The sequence below is a fragment of the Nycticebus coucang genome, chromosome 7, assembly GCF_027406575.1.
Source record: "Nycticebus coucang isolate mNycCou1 chromosome 7, mNycCou1.pri, whole genome shotgun sequence".
Classification (NCBI taxonomy): Eukaryota; Metazoa; Chordata; class Mammalia; order Primates; family Lorisidae; genus Nycticebus; species Nycticebus coucang.
In genome coordinates this window covers 47,778,498-47,798,834 of record NC_069786.1, presented here as the reverse complement: position 1 = coordinate 47,798,834, position 20,337 = coordinate 47,778,498, and the positions used below count along the sequence as shown (strand labels likewise).

General features: G+C 42.1%; 1 pseudogene; it reads left to right on the top strand.

The window, feature by feature from the left end:
- The first annotated feature begins 19,506 nt into the window (after positions 1-19,506).
- LOC128589703 (heat shock protein HSP 90-beta-like) overlaps positions 19,507-20,337 on the top strand; it is a 35,077-nt pseudogene continuing 34,246 nt past the window's right edge.

Genomic DNA, 20,337 nt, shown 5'->3' with positions numbered 1-20,337 from the left:
GCGATGAAACCAGGCTCTTATAGGCATCTGATCTTTGATAAACCAAATAAAAGCATACATTGGGGAAAAGAATCCCTATTCAATAAATGGTGCTGGGAGAACTGAATAACCACATGTAAAAGACTGAAACAGAACTCACACCTTTCACCACTTAACAAAAATTGACTCAAGATGGAGTCTTGGATGGCTAGTTTTTCCATTTTTAGTAGAGACAGGGGTGTCACTCTTGCTCAGGCTGGTCTCAAACTCATGAGCTCAAGTAATCTACCTGCTCAAGCAATCCACCTGCCTTGGACTCCCAGAGTGCTAGGATTACAAGCATGAGCCACTGTGCCTGGACTTTTTTTTTTTTTTTTTTTTTAAGAGAAAAGGTCTCTCTGTTTCCTAGGGTTAGAGTGCAATGGTGCAATCACAGCTCACCACAGCCTTAAACTCTTTTTTTTTTTTTAGACAGAGTCTGACTTGGTCGCCTTTGGTAGAGTGCCAATGCATCTTAGCTCACAGAAACCTCCCTCAAACTCTTGGGTTCAAGTGATACTCTTGCCTCAGCCTCTCAAGTAGCTGGGACTTCAGGTGCCTGCCATGACACCTGGCTATTTTTTCTTTAGAGACAGGGTCTCGTTTTTTGCTCAGGCTGGTCTCGAACTCATGAACTCAGGCAATCCACCCACCTCAGCCTCCCAAGTGTTGAGATTACAGGTATGAGCCACCACGCCCAGCCATCCTCAAACTCTTGGGTTTAAATAATATTCACAACTTAGCTTCTAAAGTTTTGGGATTAAAGGCACATGACACCATGCCTGGCTGATTTTTTTAAAATTTTTTTTGTAGAAATAGGGTCTAGCTGTGTTGCCCAGCCTAGTGTCAAGATCCTGGTCTCAAGTGATCTTCCCATTTCAGCCTTCCAAAGTACTTGGATTACAGGCATGAGCCACCATTCCCAGTCCTTATTTCCTATTGAATAGAGTTCATATTCCTCAGCCTGATTTTCAAGGTCCTACACATGGAATTATAACCTTTTTTTTTTTTTTATTGTATTGGCCTGATTCTCCAGCCAAACTGGAATATTTGCTTTTTGTTGGCATTTGCTATATCTTTGTGCTAGCTATTCAAAGTATGTGCCTAAAGGAATGCTCTTCCCTTGCAATCTCCCACCTCATTTTTTTTCCTTCCCAGGCAAAACTAAAAAAATCCACCTACCATGATTTCTTCCATACTTATATATTCCCTCTAACTCTATAGCTTGTCATTTACAATTCTTTTATGGCCAAAAAACTGGGTCTTCAAAAATTTAAGATTTTTCCTTATGTTCATTTTATTTTTTTGAGACAGAGTCTTACTCTGTTGTCCAGGCTAGAGTACTGCCATGCCAGCAGCCTCTAACTCCTGGGCTCAAGCAATCCTCTGGCCTCCCCTGTTGAGTAGCTTGGACTTCAGGCACCCATGACAATGCTCAGCTGATTTTTCTATTTTTAGTAGAAATAGAATCTCACCCTTGCTCAGGCTGGTGTCAAACTCCTGAGCTTAAGGGATCTTCCTGCCTTGACTTCCCAGAACGTTGGGATTACAGGAGTGAGCCACCTCAACCACCTGGCCTTATTTTTCCTTCAACAGCTAATACTGTCTCTTTCTCTTACAGATTTTTATGATACATAACTTACAGAAAAGTGCACAAATGATTCTTTTTTTTACAAATTGAAAATACTTATATTACAACCATGCAAAACTTCCTTTAATTTCCCTCTTGTCATTATTTCCAGAGGTTATCATTATTCTGACATAGCACCATAGATCAGTTCTGGCTGCTTTTATATATTTTACTATGGACGCTTGGATCCTACAGCTCAGATGCTTTTGTGTCTGGCTTCCTTCACTCAGTATTACACTTGTGAAATTAATTCTTGTTTCGGTGTAGCAATAGTTTGTTATTTTCATTGATGTATTTTATTATATGAATATGTCACAATTTATCCATTTTTCTGTCAATACATATTTGGGTGGTCTCTAGTTTAGGGATATTATGAATAATACTGCTATGAACTGTCTTGTATATATGTTTTGCTATGTATATTTCAACTTTAAAAAATTATAAACCTGAAGTAGAATCGATGAATAACAGAGTATGTGTTTGTTTAAAAGTAGTAGATGTTGCCAATTTTCTAAATTTACATTTCTTTCTTGCATCTTTCTCAATTTACATTCATGTCACAGAGAGAACAGCCTAAAAAAAAAAATGGCAAAAATTGTTTCTGTCTCTTTAACATCTCCCCCACTCTTTTGGGGAACTGAGACCTGCATCTCTGCCTCAGTGTTCAAAGGGTTAGGGAAATGGTTTTTGTTCTCTGTTCTGTAGGAGATGGCTCAGCTGAACTGTCAGGATGCCCAGCTGCTTGTCCGGGGTGGGCTTTCCAAGTTGGTGGAGGAAGCTTTGTCTTCTTTGGATATCAAAGGATTAGAAGAGTTAACTGCAGTTGAAGGACAATAGCTCGAACTGACACCCCCCCCTTAAAAGTTCTGCATTTCTTCTTATAAATTAGAAATTTGGTACTTTGAGATGGTAGTATGACATTTTCCTCCTTTTCCAACAATGCAATATGTTTCTCTTTCCTTCCTAACCACTTGTCCTTGTTCTTCTGGTGTGGCCTCATGGACAAGTGTCCAGCTTTCGGTAACACCCTGACTAGCAGTGAAAGAGAGCTCCAGTAGCTCCATAAGCTTGACCATTCTTTGTGCTCCCACTTAATGGGTACAATGTAAGAGCATATGGCACACCTCTTGGGTGGAGGACATAACTATGAGAGAGATTCTACCTAACAAATGTAAACATTGTAACCTAGTTGCTTGTAGCCTCACATTAACCTGAAAATAAAGAAATGAAAAAGAAAAAGAAATTCTGTTGCTAATTTTTTGCTATTCATTTAAATTTTCTTGATGGCTAATGATGTAAAACACACTTTTATTGGCCATATCCTCTTTTGTGAAGTATTTATTCAAGTCTTCTGTTCCTCAAAGATTTTCAGAAATTCTTTATATGTTCTGGATATAAATCTTGTCAGACATAAGCATCAAAAAACTTACCTGCAGGAGGAATCACGCTACCAGACCTGAGACTGTACTATAAATCCATAGTGATCAAAACAGCATGGTACTGGCACAAAAGCAGAGTAGATGTCTGGAACAGAATAGAGAACCAAGAGATGGATCCAGCTACTTACCGTTATTTGATCTTTGACAAGCCAATTAAAAACATTCAGTGGGGAAAAGATTCCCTATTTAACAAATGGTGCTGGGTAAACTGGCTGGCAACCTGTAGAAGATTGAAACTGGACCCACACCTTTCACCATTAACTAAGATAGACTCTCACTGGATAAAAGATTTAAACTTAAGACATGAAACTATAAAAATACTAGAAGAAAGTGCAGGGAAAACTCTTGAAGGAATCGGCCTGGGTGAATATTTTATGAGGAGGACTCCCCAGGCAATTGAAGCAATATCAAAAATACACTACTGGGACCTGATCAAACTAAAAAGCTTCTGCACAGCCAAGAACATAGTAAGTAAAGCAAGCAGACAGCCCTCAGAATGGGAGAAAATATTTGCAGGTTATACCTCCGATAAAGGTCTAATAACCAGAATCCACAGAGAACTCAAACGTATTAACAAGAAAAGAACACGTGACCCCATCTCAGGGTGGGCAAGGGACTTAAAGAGAAACTTCTCTAAAGAAGACCGACGCAAAATCTACAAACACATGAAAAAAAGCTCATCATCCTTAATCATCAGAGAAATGCAAATCAAAACTACTCTGAGATATGACCTAACCCCAGTAAGAGTAGCCCACATAACAAAATCCCAAGACCAGAAATGTTGGCATGGATGTGGAGGAAAGGGCACACTTCTACACTGCTGGTGGGAATGCACACTAATATGTTCCTTCTGGAAGGATGTTTGGAGAATACTTAGAGACCTAAAAATAGTCCTGCCATTCGATCCTATAATTCCTTTACTAGGTTTATACCCAGAAGACCAAAAGTCACAATATAAAAAAGACATCTGTACCAGAATGTTTATTGCAGCCCAATTCATAATTGCTAAGTTACGGAAGAAGCCTAAGTGCCCACTGACCCACGAATGGACTAGCAAATTGTGGTGCATGGATACCATGGAATACTATGCAGCCTTAAAGAAAGATGGAGACTTTACCTCTTTCACGTTTACATGGATAGAGCTGGAACATATTCTTCTTAGCAAAGTATCTCAGGAATGGAAGAAAAAGTATCCAATGTACTCAGCCCTACTATGAAGCTAAATTATAGCTTTCACATGAAGACTATAACCCAACTATAGCACAAGACTATGGGGAAAGGGCCAAGGAAGGGGAAGGGAGGGGGGAGGTTTTGGTGGAGGGAGGGTAATGGGTGGGGCCACATCTATGGTGCATCTTAGAATGGGTACAGGTGATTGCACTAATGTACACAGCTATGATTTAACAATAAAAAAAAAAAGATTACCCAGAACAGATAGAAAAAAAAAACTTACCTGCAGTCTGTGACTTGCCTTTTTATAGTCCTATTGTTGCAGGAAGATGAGGCCCAATGGAGAGAACACCATATTTAAGAAAAAGACTTTTGGGCAGCACCTGTGGCTCAGTGAGTAGGGTGCCGGCCCCATATATCAAGGATGGTGGGTTCAAACCTGGCCCTAGCCAAACTGCAACAAAAAAAAAATAGCCAGGCATTGTGGTGGGTGCCTGTAGTCCCAGCTACTCGGGAGGCTAAGGCAAGAGTCTCACCTAAGCCCAAGAGCTGGAGGTTGCTGTGAGCGGTGACACTACGGCACTCTAACAAGGGCGACAAAGTGAGACTGTCTCTAAAAAAGAAAATAAAATAAAAAAGAAAAAGGCTTTTTTTTTCAGCTGGCAGAGGTATGGCAAATCTAAAAATCTCAAAATGGCCACGTTCCCAAACTGGCTTGGTCGTTCCCTTTTTATCTCCAGTCAGAAAGGTTCAGCCCACGGGTGCCTTTCTCATTGGTCAGTTTGAATCAAGCAGGAGAAGCTGTTCCAGCCCCCACAGAAGCAGAAATTTCCAGGTCCCAGGAAGTTAAGTTTCTACAAATTCATAAGAGCTGAGTCCCCATGGGGAGGACCCCACAGGTGTATCCTTAGGGTTTCCTTGAGAAGCCCTTTGTTCTAGATCTCACCCTTCCTGGGTATCCTCTCTAATTATGTCATCTTTTGAAAAATAGATTTTTTATTTTAATGAAGTCCAATTGTGCATTTCTTTTATATCACTAGCTAAACTGGAAATTAAATGTTGAAGACAGAGTATTTGTCATATTCTTCATTATATCTCTACATTTTGACTACAGCCTTGTATCAACTCACATAAATGACAGAGGCAAGAATCTCAACCAAAGGAGATTTATTAGGGTGGTGTCTGTGGCTCAAAGGAGTAGGGTGCTGGCCCCACATGCCGGAGGTGACAGGTTCAAGCCCAGCCCCAGACAAAAACTGCAAAAAAAAAAAAAAAAGGAGATTTATTAAACCAAGATTTTGAACATGCTCCTGGAAAAAATATGCACCACAAACATGGTGTGGCTGTTTTTCTGAAGGGGAGATTGGAAACTTCAGCATTTTATTTATTTATTTATTATTTGTTTTTTATTTTTTCCAAAACAGAATCTCACTCTGTCATCCAAGGTAGAGTGCCATGGCATAATTATAGCTCACAGAGACCTCAAGCTCCTGGGCTGAAGTGATCCTCTTGCCTCGGCCTCCCCAGTAGCTGGGACTATAGGCAACTGCCACAATGACCAGTTAGTTTTTCTAATTTTAATAGAAACAGGTCTTGCTCTTGCTGCTCATGCTGGTCTTGAACTCCTGAGGCAAGCAATCCACCTGCCTTGGCATCCCAGAGTGTTAGGATTACAGGCATGAGCCATTGTGCCTGGCCACCTTCAGCATTGTAAACACATACAGAGACAAAGAAAAAGATAGGGACAAGGGAGGCTGAAGAGGTAGTGTCTACATTCTTGTAAGTCCTAGGAAATCTATACTTCACATAAAATAGAGAATAAAGGAAACATCAATTATGTAGATGTCTCTGAATAGGTGGAAGGACGTCTGATTCTGCCTTGTTTCCAGTTCTCTTACCTGTAAGGTAAACTTGTAATTCATTATTAGTGTGGACTTGGATAGGCTCTAGTTTTAGGTGCTAGACATAGGTACAATTTGCATGTCCTTGCTTATGGGAAGTTAGGAAGGGATTTCCTTAAAGAACAATCTTTGGGGTCAGCTGTTCACAGGTGCCTGAGGCTATGATTTTTTTTTTTTATACTTGCTTAGGGTGAGAATTTGATATTGAAATGAATTGCTAATAGGGTGCTGTAGGTGGTAAGTTATTAGAAGGGAAAAATCAGTATGGGGTGACATAGCCAAATGAAGCACTAGGTAGGATTTAAGAATAAGCTCAACCATGAGTAGGGAAGCAAGAAAAAAATGATTCTGATCACAATAATGAGCATTGGGGAGAAATGGATTGACTTTCCTTTTTTCTTTTTTTTCCTAAAGTGCAATTTACTGAGCTTCCTCCATGTGCCAATACCTTACATAATTGATTTTACTTAATCCCAGTAGCAACCCTGGAAGTAGGGACTATTATTTCCTTCATTTTGAAGATGAAGAAACAAAGACTTAGAGAGGTTAAATTGATAGAACCAGGCGTACCTGCCTAAGTGAGGCTAATCTGCCCAGGTAGAACTAACCCACCAGGAAGAATTGAGTCCCTCCCAGGAAGTGGTGGACGGACCAATTTTTGTCTCCCAAGCCCTTTAAATCCCTCATCTGCCATTACCCACGTGTAGATTTCTTCTCAGTTGGAGATCTCACCCCACCTGTATCCAGGTGGATTAAAGGCATTTTAATCGCACAAACCGGGCCTCCATTTTCCTTTGGTCTTGCACCTTGGAATAGTCTTTTATCATTGGCTCCGTAACCTTTCATAAATAACTGGCCTTCCCAATATTCTTGGGAATAACTGAGAATTACAGACTAGTAATCTACTTACTGTTCCTATGTGTGCACACTTCTGCCTCACCAATTAATTTACAAATCTCAACAAGTCATCATGTTTATTCCCAACACTGTTTATGCCATTGTAATTGTCATTAGTTAGTTAATTTAATTAAAGAGATGTAAATGTATGCAAACTTAGAAAAGCCCACTTAAATGCTTTTGAAATTCTCAGGAAAGGTAAATCATTGAAAGATAATTGTGAGTGGATGATGTGGCTCACGCCTATAATCCCAGCACTCTGGGAGGCTGAGGTGGGTGGATCACTTGAGCTCAAGAGTTCCAGACCAGCCTGAGCCAGGCATTTTGGCAAGTGCCTGTAAGTCCCAGGTACTTAGGAGTCTGAAGTAAGAGAATTGCTTGAGCCCAAGATTTTGAGGTTGCTGTGAGCTATGACGCCATACCACTCTATGGGGGCAAGAAAGTGAGACTATGTCTCAAAAAAAAAAAAAAGAAAGAAAGATAATTGTGTAAATTAGACGGCTGGAAAAGACTGGGAGAACAATCCTGAAAATCTAGAGATATTTTGCCTTCAAGATCTTTCCCAAGTGTACTGACATTCCTAGTACTCTTTTAAGAAAGCAAATGTAGAACTATACACTATGAATTATGGGTTTGGTTTAAGAAAGGCCAAAACAAAACAAAACAAAGCAAAAAAAACCCCAAAGCACAACTCCATTCAGCAGACATGTACTAGAAAAAAATCCCTTGACTAAGCATCAAGAAATTGGCAGACAGGCTCAGTGCCTGTAGCTCAGAGGCTAAGAGCGCCAGCCACATACACTGGAGCTGGCAGGTCTGAATTCAGCCCAGGCCTGCCAAACAACAATGACAGTTGCAACCAAAAAATAGCCAAGGGTTGTAGCGGGTGCCTATAGTACCGGCTACTTGGGAGGCTGAGGCAAGAGAATCTCTTAAGCCCAAGACCTTGAGGTTACTGTGAGCTGTGATGCTACAGCACTTTACCAAGGGCGACAAAGTGCTTTTTTTTTTCTCTCAAAAAAAAAAGAAAGAAAAGGAAAAGGAATTGGCATATAAATAGAATTTTATACATTTTTAAATTAAAACAGACTGTTTTAAGGTCTTTATGCATCACTTTCTGGGGATTCTGCACTTATATTGCTCTTTTTATTTATTTATTTACTATTTATTTTTTGAGACAGAGTCTCAAGCTGTCACCCTAGGTAGAGTGCTCTGGTGTCACAGCTCACATCAACCTCCAGCTTTTGGGCTTAGGTGATTCTCTTGCCTTAGCCTCCTGAGTAGCTGGGACTACAGGCGCCCACCCCAACACCCGGCTATTTTTTGTTGTTGCAGTTTGGCTGGGGTCAGGTTTGAACCTGCCACCCTCAGTATATGGGGCCGGCGCTCTACCCACTGAGCCACAGGTGCCGCCCAAATTGTTCTCTTTAATTAGCTGATCCATACCCACTCTCAACCCAGTCACAGCTGAAAGCTACCATTCACTTACATTAGCAATACAAATGAGAATCTTTGCTCAGTGAGGGACTGGTAGGTAATAAGAACTCAATAAACCTTAGCTAGAATTATTATTAGTTGCATGTTATGTAAACTAGAACTAGTAACTGCTAGGACTCAACTTTGACAAATAAGTGTCAAATGATAATTATTAACCATCCCAAATTAATTCAAACCAGATGTAGATCTCAGATGCTTGCTAAAATATAATGATGCTAATTGGATATTGGCTTTTCCCTCATTCAGTATTATAGTCTGGGAAAGCTTTGACTGAACAAAGGGAGTTTTTTTTTTTTTGCTTTTTTAAAGAAATCTCATAAAATCTAGTGGTGACTGGTTTGCATCAGATCCTGGCAGAGTTAATAGTGGTGGGAAAACCGCTTGCAATAAGTGACTACAATCAGAAGCTGCAGCCCAGGCATGTTTTTGTGAGAATGATGTTATAAGGACAATGTGTCTCATTACTGCCTCTCCCTACAGTTCATATTTAATTATTGATGTCACTCTTTCCTTCCTTCTCTGTCCAAACAAACATAACATTTAAACATTAAAGACACTAGACAGTCAGTGACTGAATAAAAGAAAGAATGAATGATTTAAAGAAATAGGTTATTAAACTTGGTTATCTCCTGAATTACAGCATATGCCCTTACCTTCCTCATGAAGCCAGGGACTTTTTAGAGACTTTGTCATATCAGAACACTCTTTCCATCCATGCAAGCCAGCGACAAAGGCCATAGCAGTGGAGAGCAGAACAAGGATGTGTGTATGTTGGTGGATGTGCCTTGGGTAATGGTCCTAGCTCATTTCATTCCCTCGTCTGACCCTTCTATGCTCTATTTATTTTCTAGTCAAGTCAAAGCTAAGATTTACCCTTAAATGTGTCATAACATTATCAATGTATGTTTTCCCTAGGGCATGTAGGGGGTATTCCAGAATTTGTACTTGTGTCTAGCATTAAGGAAAATGATAAGAGTTTTTATATACCTGTGGATTGATGAACCCTTAAGATCCTGACTTAAGGCAGAAAGCTATCTTAGCAAGTGTTTACCAAAAGATTAGATCTCTGGCTCAGATACTTAGATTAAATTTTGTAGACATTCACAAACTTCAAAACAGACAGATGGGTAATATCATAGACCAGGCTCTGCCCGTAATCCTGCCTCCTGCCATGCTTAGGCACATGCATGCGTGAACCCAGGATTCTCTGGCAGGATTTACAAAGCACAGAGAAGTGAAAGAATCCATCTGCTAACTAGGCTGGGTTCTTGGGCTCCTGTCTATTCTGTTCTCTGACAACTTACTAGCTCCCAAAACCTAACACTTGATCGTTCATCATGTCCCCAACTTTGAGTGCCTGCCTCCAAGAGTCTCTTACCCAGCCAGACTATCGGCTTTTTAAAGATAGGACAATTTCCTACATTTGGCTTATATCCTCCTCTGTGCCTAGCCCAAAACTCAACAAGAGATGGATGGGTGTGAAGAGAACACATCAGGTGAGTAGAGATGACTGTCAAACCCCCGGAACACAAACAATGCCAAAGCCCTCCTCAGCTCAGGTTTCCAGCTCTATCACCTTCTCTGGGCTTTGGCCAGAAATCTCTCTTCTCCCCAGAAGTTGTATTTGTTTGTAGTATAGATTACCTTGATGTAAAGTAAAAGTAATCTTATCGGATTCCACCACTGCCAAAGAAGGGCTAAATTCCCATATTCTTTTTTCAGGATTTAATTCATTTCAACCACATTTATTATCACCTAAGTCAGTCAGCTTGCTAGTGGTGTCAACTGAAAAACCCAGGCAGTCTACTCCTAGATCTGATCCTCCTAATAACTATCTTTTTGTTGCCTTGATTGGCTGTCTCCACTAAATATAAAGGAGCTTCATTTATCTCTCTCTTTTTTTTTTTTTGAGACAGAGTCTGAAGCTGTCGCCCTGGGTAGAGTGCCATGGCATCATAGCTCACAGCAACCTCCAACTCTTGGGCTCAAGCGATCTTAGTTTTTCTATTTTTTTTTGTTTGTTTTTTGAGACAGAGTCTCACTATGTCACCCTTGGGAGAGTGCCATGGTGTCATAGCTCACAGCAACCTCAAACTCTTGAGCTTAAGTGATTCTCTTGCCTCAGCCTCCCAAGTAGCTGGGACTACAGGCACCCGCCACAATACCTGCCTATTTTGTTGTTGTTTTTGTTGTTGTTGTAGTTGTCATTGTTGTTTTAGCTGGTCCAGGCTGGGTTCGAATCTATCAGCCTCAGTGTATGTGGCCTGCACCGTACTCACTGAGCTACAGGCACTTCCTAGTTTTTCTATTTTTAGTAGAGATGGGGGTGAGGGGTGGGTGTCTCACTCTTGCTCAGGCTGGTCTCGAACTCATAGCTCAGCAATCCACCTACCTCAGCCTCAGCCAGAACTCTGGGATTACAGGTGTGAGCCACTGTTCCCAGCCTCATTTATCTCTTTCCTGCCATCCTCCCTGTCAGTATTCTCTCCAGTGGTTTGGGGGCCTCCTGCAGTCATCTGAACTTCCTAGTCTCCTGGCATTCCTTCCATGACCTAAGGATGGGAGAGGGGACCTATTCAAGGACCTTGGCCCATTTACATGGGCACCATACATGTGCTCAGCATTATTAAGGATCACAAAAGGCACACTGGACAATGGGGTTCTGCGCTAAAGTCATATAAGGCCTTGATAAAACAAGGCTCCTCCAATAACTAGAGGACAATATATAATCAGGCAACAACATGGCATAGGTGTCAGAACCCCTTGAATAAGTCCACTGTGGCATCCTTAGAACATGGCAAGGTTAGTAATCATGGATTCAAAATGAGACCAGTCAGCACAGTGACATTTTTCTGTGACCGTGCTCAGCTATGAGTGCAATTGCACCCTAGGAGGAGAGTTGGAACTAAGCCTGCCTGGGGGTTTCATTAAGCAGTGTTATAAATAGGAGTTGAAAATATACTCAAAGGAATGGTTATAATGATTGATTCTGGAGGTTACCTATACCGTGTACATAGGAAGATATAAGAGATGTAGGGACAATGCAAAGGTGTCACTGGATTGACGATTGTGACAGAGATAAAGGATTGTTGGAGTCAGGGTACAAAAGAAGCTGTGAGCACCGTGGGCATAAGTGCAGTAGAAAATCAGAAAAGGCACAGTTCCTGTGGGTCAACGTAGCTGGACAAGGTTTCTTTGAAGGTGGCAGGATGTAGGCTTTGAATCAAGGACAAAGAATTAAAGTGGATCAGACAAAGGTTAGAAGATAGAATATTCATATTGGAGCGTACGACAGGGTGTGGAACTGGCATTAAAGATAATAGGTTTAGAAAATAGTAAGGAAACCAGCCTTACTAAAATATAAAGTTCAGGTTTTTTAGGGGTAGGACATAAATGCTGATAACAAATGTTTCTAGATTGTGACTTCAGTACAGGGAGTTCAAGAACTATTTAGAATATCTTCTAAATACTCCAAAAACAAGTTGTAATATATTTCCTTTGTTTGCTGCTGGGCATGAATGGGGTCTCTGAATTTAAATCAACAATATTGCCCTTGTTTGAAAACCTTGTTACATTTTATCAGTAACTTTCCTCCATTTTTAACACCTTTTATTGGCTCCCGCTGGTGAATTTATGTGCTTGCCTTATAGTGTTCTGTGCTGAATCATTTAGTGCTGCTACAGTCAACTGGAACAGAGATTCAATATGTATTTCAAAACGTCTAACAACCTCACCCGAAATGTCCAACTGAGTAGGTTTGTTAAATTTGTCAATCTTGTCCTTGGTAAAGTCGAGTTTGGGAATCTTGTTCTTGCTTCTTAGCATGCTCTTGGCTGAAGAATGACCAGACCCACCAAAAGCAAGGCAAGCATAGAGTTTATTGAGGAAGAGCAAGATAGGTTTACAGAGCAATCGCAAGACATAAGTTTACAGACCAAGATAGGTTCATGACAGACAATGAACAGACCCCTTGTCATGACAAAAAAGGTCTTGGTTATGGTCTGGAGTCTTGTTTTATAACATCGGAATTGGGCCCTCCTCATGGTTCAGACATGATCACGGAATCACTTTGACAGACCGTTGGGAGTTACCTGGCCTGAGCCTACTACACATGCAGACCTCCTGTGAGCCTCTCTGAAAACCCATTTGGGGTGATGATAATTAGCCTTAAGGTTGTTCTAGGTTACCTTGCAAACCCTATTGCACCTGCGCTCTTTTGCACGGTATCCTTTTGCAGTTGATGCCCTATGTTCTGATAGGTAAGGTGTGTCCTCCTCCCCCAGGTGTGGGCATTCATTCAGGATAGGATCAAAGTGGGGCAGCACCAAGTCCAGGTGCCCACCCAGAAGAGCCAGCGATCTGCACTACTACCTAACAGGTTTACATGATAACCTAGAATTGGCTATTGTCATTGTCAATTGAAAATAATCAAACCCCCCAAATGCTTACACTTTATATAACCACAATCAGTGTTCCATGTTCCACATCATTCATGCATTCAATCAACATTTAAGCACCAACTGGATAACCTGAGAATCATGGTAGGAGATGGAGATGTAGAAATGACAGGCACAGCCCTTCCCAGGATAGTAGGTAAGAGAAGTAAAAGAGAATAACAATGCACGTTCTATAATGGGGGCAAAGAGGAATGTTCCCTACCTGTAAGCAGGTGGGAAGGCAGGAAAGGTACCTGAGAGGCATTGGCATCTGAGCTGAGTTTCAGAATTCCAGCAGTAGTTATCTGGCCACAAAGCAGCAGAGTGGGCTCCTGGAGGAGGAAGCACCATATGCGAAAGCTCAGACGAGATTAAGAGAGTTTCCAAGTAAGTCAGCATCTGGGAACACCGAGCAGAGTTAGTGAGCACTGTTAGACGCAGAAGCAAGTCAGCATCTGGGAACACCGAGCAGAGTCAGTGAGCACTGTTAGACGCAGAAGCAAGCAGAAGGGCTAGGTTTAAAAGACTGTGTTCTGCCATACAGTGGAGGCAACTTGGAGACACTGATAAGATTCAAGCAAAGAGGGACACTATAGAATACAGAATAAAAGATCACCCTTAAGGAAAGGTCGAAGATCAGGGTCAGGAAATCAGCTTAGTGACTTTTGCAGTCATTCAGGTGAGAGATGACAGGACCTTGCACAACTGAGGGAGACAGCGGAGTGAATAAACTGCAGTTGTGTAGGAAGCAGGGTCTGTTAGGCTTGGAGATGATTCTATGGACGTTCTAATGGACGGGCTGGGCAGGGGCTCACACCTATAATCCTAGGATTCTGGGAGGTCAAGGCAGGTGGATCACTTGAGCTCTGGAGACTGAGCAAGAGCGAGACCCCATCTCTAAAAATAGCCAGGTGTTGTGGCAGGCACCATAGTTCAGCTACTCAAGAGACTGAAGCAAGAGAATCACTTGAACCCAAGAGTTTGAGGTTGCCAGGCGCAGTAGCTCCCATCTGTAATACTCGCACTCTGGGAGGCCAAGGTGGGTGGATTGCCTCAGCTCATAGGTTCGAGACCAGCTTGAGCCAGAGCAAGACCTCATCTCTAAAAAAAAAAAAAAGCAATAGCCAGGCATTGTGGCAAGCACCTGTAGTCCCAGCTACTTGGGAGGCTAAGGCAAGAGAATCACTTGAGCCCAAGAGTTTGAAGTCATGTAAGCTATGACACCAGAGCACTCTACAAAGGGTGACAAAGTGAGACTCTGTCTCAAAAAAGTTTGAAGTTGCTGTGAGCTATGACAGCACAGCACTCTATCCTCAGAGTGAGACTCTTTCTCAAATTAAAAAAAAAAAAAAAGAACTAATGGAGGAAAAGAATGATGTTTTCCTTCTTCCTAAGAGACCAAAGATCTCCCAGGGGTATAAAGTCAATTCATTCCTTAGGCCATTCTATGAACATTGAATGGTGAAACTTCTCTTCTGTTCAGGGTAGGGTGAGGTTCCCCAGGTGTGAACTAATGAGTTTGTAGTCTCCACAAGAAAGTCTGGACAGACTGTCTTTAAAAAAGAAAAACTAAAATTTGTTGAAAATTAAAAATAAACTGCCAGTGATCTTATACAACCATGTACTGAGTGTCAGATCTGTTTTTGTCAGATCTTTAAAATGCTAACTGACCAGAACTGGTCCACTCTATCCCAACTCTGGCAATTTCTTCCTTATCTGATTAGTATGAGGCAGAGTATTAGCTCAGCTGTCTTTGTCCACTTTAGCAGCATGAAGAAATAAGAATGAGTAGAGCTTTCCAACATGTTTTTAATATGATGAAATCACATTTGTCCTCAACGCAGGGAATACTGTTGACATCTTTACAGTTTGATTTTTCTAAACAAAAAAATTCACCCATATGTGCTCAAATCCCAAATGACAAAAGCTGTTCATTTCAACTACTTCAAGTGAAATAGAGTCCTTGTTGGAAGAAACCATTACAGGATTATATTAATAGCTATTAGGTCTCTTCCACTGGGAAATGAGCGCAGTTTAGTAGCAACTGTGTGGTCCCCCCACGCGGCTGGGTCACACCACCAAAGCCCCAGGCCAAGGGCAGGTCTGCCTGGGCAGTTTGCAGGGGGGAAGTATACAAGCCCAAGGAAATGAAAAATCTGTTTAAAAAAACAAAAGGAAGGAAGGAAAGAAAGAAAAAAGAAAAGCAAGACAACTCATAGAACGCCCAAGTTTTGGCAGGGGACAACGTGAGAGGGACAGCGTGAGAGAAGCTGCCTGGGGTCGCACTTCTCCGTCACACACAGATGCCTGCTGGCTCCTCTCTGCTAACCCCAGGCAAGATGCCGCAGTGCCCGGCTGAAAGAGTGACCTCTGTCCCAATGCCAAACGGATGACTGAAACCAACATAGAAAACCAAATCATTGCCTTAGGACTGAAACGACCATTTTGTTTGTTCATTTGAGGCTTCCGACTTCCTGTTGAATCACTTTCTTGAGATGCCCACGTGTGGCTTTCAAAGCTTCTGTCTTCTGTGAGTTTGTTTTTTAAAAAGTGATATATCCCGTATGTTCAAGTATTTAATAACAAGACTTTTTACAGGCTGCAAGCTAAAGGCTGAATACAAGTACGGCATAGGAAAGTAAGATAAAGAACACAGCCGCAACGCTTCAAGAATTGAAGCAGCTGCGGTGCACCTTACAAGGGTACATGGGAAACTTAGTAAATGTAGAATATAAATGTCTTAACACAATAACTAAGAAAATGCCAGGAAGGCTATGTTAACCAGTGTGGTGAGAATGTGTCAAACGGTCTATAAAACCAGTGTGTGTGGTGCCCCATGATCGCATTAATGTACACAGCTATGATTTAATTTAAAAAAATGTTGAAAACAAACAAACAAAAAAGAATTCAAGCTGCTTTAAAATGTGCTAATACTTCCTTGCCCGAGCTTTGGGAGGGGTAATTTGAAAGTTTTGGTATTGTTGTCACTATTTTTCAGATGTGGAGAGGATAGACTAGATGAGCAAGTCTGGCATAGAATTTAAAAATATATCAGAGTCCAGAGATTTTTTTTTAAATTATTATTGACCCTTCAATTTTTCCATTAAGTTCCCACTTAAAATCCAAAATTATTTTCTTTGCCTCATCCCAGTAGATGATGCTAAGAATTACAGTATTTTTCACACCTGTAATCCTAGCACTCTGGGAGGCTGAGGCGGGTGGATCGCCTGAGCTCAAGACTTGGGAGACCAGGCGGTGCCTGTGGCTCAGTGAATAGGGCACCGGCCCCATGTCCCCATGGGTTTGAATTTGGCCCCGGACAAACTGCAACAAAAAGTAGCCGGGCATTGTGGTGGGCACCTGTAGTCCCAGCTACTCGGGAGGCTGAGACAAGAGAATCGCCTAAGCCCAAGAGCTGGAGGTTGCTGTGAGCTGTGTGACGCCAGGGCACTCTACCAAGGGCGACAAAGTGAGACTCTGTCTCTAAAAAAAAAAGACAGTGAGAGAGAGAGTTGGGAGACCAGCCTAAGCAAAGCGAGACCCCATCTCTACCAAAAAAAAAAAAAGAAAAACTAGCTGGGAGTATGGCAGGTACCTGTAGTCCCAGCTACTCAGGACGCTGAGACAAGAGGATTTCTGTAGCCCAAGAGTTTGAGGTTGCTGTGAGCTAAGATGCCTCAGCATCTTAGGACATCCCCAAGGACACTGAGCAAGACTTGGGGGGGGAGAAAGAAAGAAAGAATTATAGTACTTAAGTCTCCTTCTGGGGAAATATAAAAACCAGCTATAGTCCAGTTGTAACAGTTATAGTTGTTTTGGTTTTAAGCAGAAAGGAGAAATTATTGGTTCACATAAGTAAAGCCAAGGAATCTAGCTTTAGGCATGGATGGGTCAAGACGCTTAAGCACTGATGTGTGGATATTACAACAATAATATCTCGTCACAAATCTGCTTTCCTTCATGTTGGCTTCATTTTCAGATGTGGTGGTTTGATAATAATCAGCAGCTACAGGCCTAGCAATACCAGTTGAAAGAGATTCTATTTCTATATAATTGTTTTAGCAATTTCAGGCAAAGCTCTCCTGGGGCGGGTTCAAACCCATTACCCTGGGCACATGGGGCTGGTGCCCTACTCTCCCAACTCTTGGGCTCAGGCGATTCACCCGCTTCAGCTTCCCAGAGTGCTAGGATTACAGGTGTGAAAATACTGTCATTACTGTCAATACTGGGATGAGGCAAAGAAAATAATTTTGGATTTTAAGTGGGAACTTAATGGAAAAATTGAAGAATCAATAATATTTAAAAAAACCTCTGGACCCTGATATATTTTTAAATTCTATGCCAGACTTGCTTATCTAGTCTATTCTCTCCACATCTGAAAAATAGTGACAATAATACCAAAACTTTCAAATTACCATTTTCCTTTGGGGAACTTTTCAAGTGTTCAAACTGCCCTTGTGGTATGAGTGGGGCCAGACCCATCCCGGGGTCCAATGAAGGCAGGTTAACCATATTGCAAGCCCTTGACCACCGTGCTTGGTTCAAGAGTGGGCATTTTCCCCAGAGGAAAATGGGTACTTATTCCAAATGGCAATGGATTCTTGTAGCAGGCACTGCTAGTTGCTTATCCAGAATACACTTTCCCCTTCTTCCTTGCCAGCAAAACCCTGCCTGCACTTAGATATCTACTATTCTGCACGTGGCTATGGACTTCAGGTAGTGGATAAGAGAGGAGAATGGCACGGAGGCACAAAGTGTTAGAACCTAAGTGGGATGGGAAAGGCATCCCGTTCACAGGACAGCAGATAGTATGTCTCAGCCCAAGTGTAGTGAGGAGGGCTTCCATGTAAGGAAACGGGTGGTAATGGCTTATGGGAGGATGGTACATTCAGGAGAATGATCAAGGAGGTAATATATTACAAATAATGGGAGCCAGGTTACTTGCTGTTGGAGAACAGAGTTATTGATACAGCAAAGAAGAAAATTAGTGAACACTGTGGTGTTGGACTGGAATCAGAGGCATTGTGAACTCAGAGTTTTCTACTTACATAGATCTATATAGAAGTAAATATAGATGTAAATCTAAGTGAGCATGTGTGTACACGCGTGCACGCACAATACAGATGTATATACATACATACATTACCTAGCTCGGTTCTCGGAGAGAGTCTGACAACAGTAATATCTCGAGGCAATCAGTACATCGAACGCTCAGATGTTGTCTTCTACGTGCCAGGCTTCACTAAAAGGAACTGGTGATTCTCATTAATGGCTGATTCCAGGTCTGGGCAAGGAAAAAGCAAGGTAAGCCTGGGAAAATTTAAAGTACCAAAAAATAAGGAAGTACTCCTGGAGGATGACATCTTGAAAGAACACAGGAACCAACTTTCAGGGGCTCCAAATGGCCCATCGGGGCCAATTTGGGCAAGAAAATAAATAACTTTAGTAATGAGTTATAACCCATTGAATAAAATACAAGTCCATGCTATCACAAGTAATCAAATAGGGAGGAAGAAAAAGTTATCCTTTGTAGTAGAATTTTAACTAATAAATATAGAAGGAATGGTGAAAAATAGAAAATCACCATTTGGCAAACACTGCAATATACTTGTTTCAAGCAAGACTCACCAAAGGATGCTAAAATTAGAGGACAAAAGTTTGATAAACTACCTTCGTTATCTCAAAGTATCTCCCCACAAGTTAGTTGTTTAGTAAGTTTATTACTTTTTAAAGAAAAATTCCTTAACATATTAATTACATGGAGAGTTTTTCTAACTGAAAGTCATGCACGAAAAGAAGAACAAAATAAGGAATCATCTCCACAGTAGAGATCTCAAGGCTCTGGACACGCAGGGCACAGCTGTAGAGTAAAAAGTCCACACAGGGACCGTAAGGGGCCCCCCTTGGGGTGTCTCAGAGTCCTTCCAGGGCATCAGTTGAAGTAGGCCTTGCTATGGGTGGCAAGCAAGACTGGGGTTCCTCTCCTTTCCAGATTCCTCTGTATTTCAAATCTTGGTTTTTAGCAGCTTCCGGGGATGCCCTGGGCTCCTGGTGAACTGCCCGTGTGTCTGGTCACCTCCGCATGCGCGGGCATCTGCTGGCTGGGTCAGGCCCCATCGCATCCCACTGTACGTAGCATCCTTTGCTTGATGGGAATGTACCTCCTTTGTGGTTTCAGCCACTAGTTCTGGAGCCTGTGAGTCTCGACAGCGTTTTTGGCCCTTCTCAACTTGGGGAACGTTTCCAAGCCCCGAGTCATCCCAGCACTGGGGCCCGCACGCCTCAGCATCCCCATTTCCGCAGAGCCCAGGGCACGGAGTGGAGGGGCGGCTCAGCGCCTCGAAGTTGTCGAGCGCCCAGGCCCAGGCTTGCTCTCGATTCAGGCCTGCCGGCATGTGGGGTTCTGGACGTGCCCACCCGCGAGACTGCTCTTCCAAGGCCGACGGGCGGAGCTCCATAGCGTCAGCCTCGAGAAGCTTGACCAGGCCCAGCAGAGCAGCTGGTGGAGGAAAGGGCTAATGACTCAGTCTGTTACTGACACTGAGGTTTTAGAGCGTTCTGTCCTGTACGGGAAGTCAGATACCAAAATCCAATTACAGAGGGTGAGGGGTGGGGGAATTAACGCTCATTTCCCTTGCAAATTGCTTCAAAGGCTGATTGGATTAAGGTGAAAATTGAATCATTCTGGAAGGCACTACTGAAACTCTGAGTCTTGGTGGAATCGGGCGGTAGAAGGGTGGAGGGTGAGCGGAAGGGCCCACTTATCCATAGTTTCCATTCAAGATAGAAAGTCTCTTGGTTTCAGACAAACCTACTTCACTAGGCCTAATGGTCTTCTCGTGCGTGGGAGGCATTGCCTTGCCTTAGTCATGAGACTCAATGAGGTTATATTGTGGTCCAAGGCAGTTTGTGCTACAGCTGGATCAAGAACCCAGCTCCTGGATTTGGTAACTTTAAAGCGGGGGAAGAACTGGTTAATGTCCCCTGATCAAGTGGGGGCAAATTGACATAGTAGGCTTTTAATGTCCACGCACCAAGGACACATAGCTTCTGTAGTTCTTTGTCACAAACTACAGACACTTAATCTAATCATGAGAAAAATCGTCACCCAAACCCAAATTAAGAGGTGTCTATAAAGTAATTGGGCAAGACTCTTCAGAAACGTCCAGGTCAGGAAAATCAAAGACTGAGAAAATGTTTCAAAATAAAGGAAGTTTGAGGGGATCTTGGGCAGAAAAAAATAATTAGTGAGATAATTGGTGACATTTGAGTAAAAACTATAGGTTAATTGGGATATATTAGGTTATATAAAATCTATTAAAATTAACTTTACCTGTTTTTTATTTTTT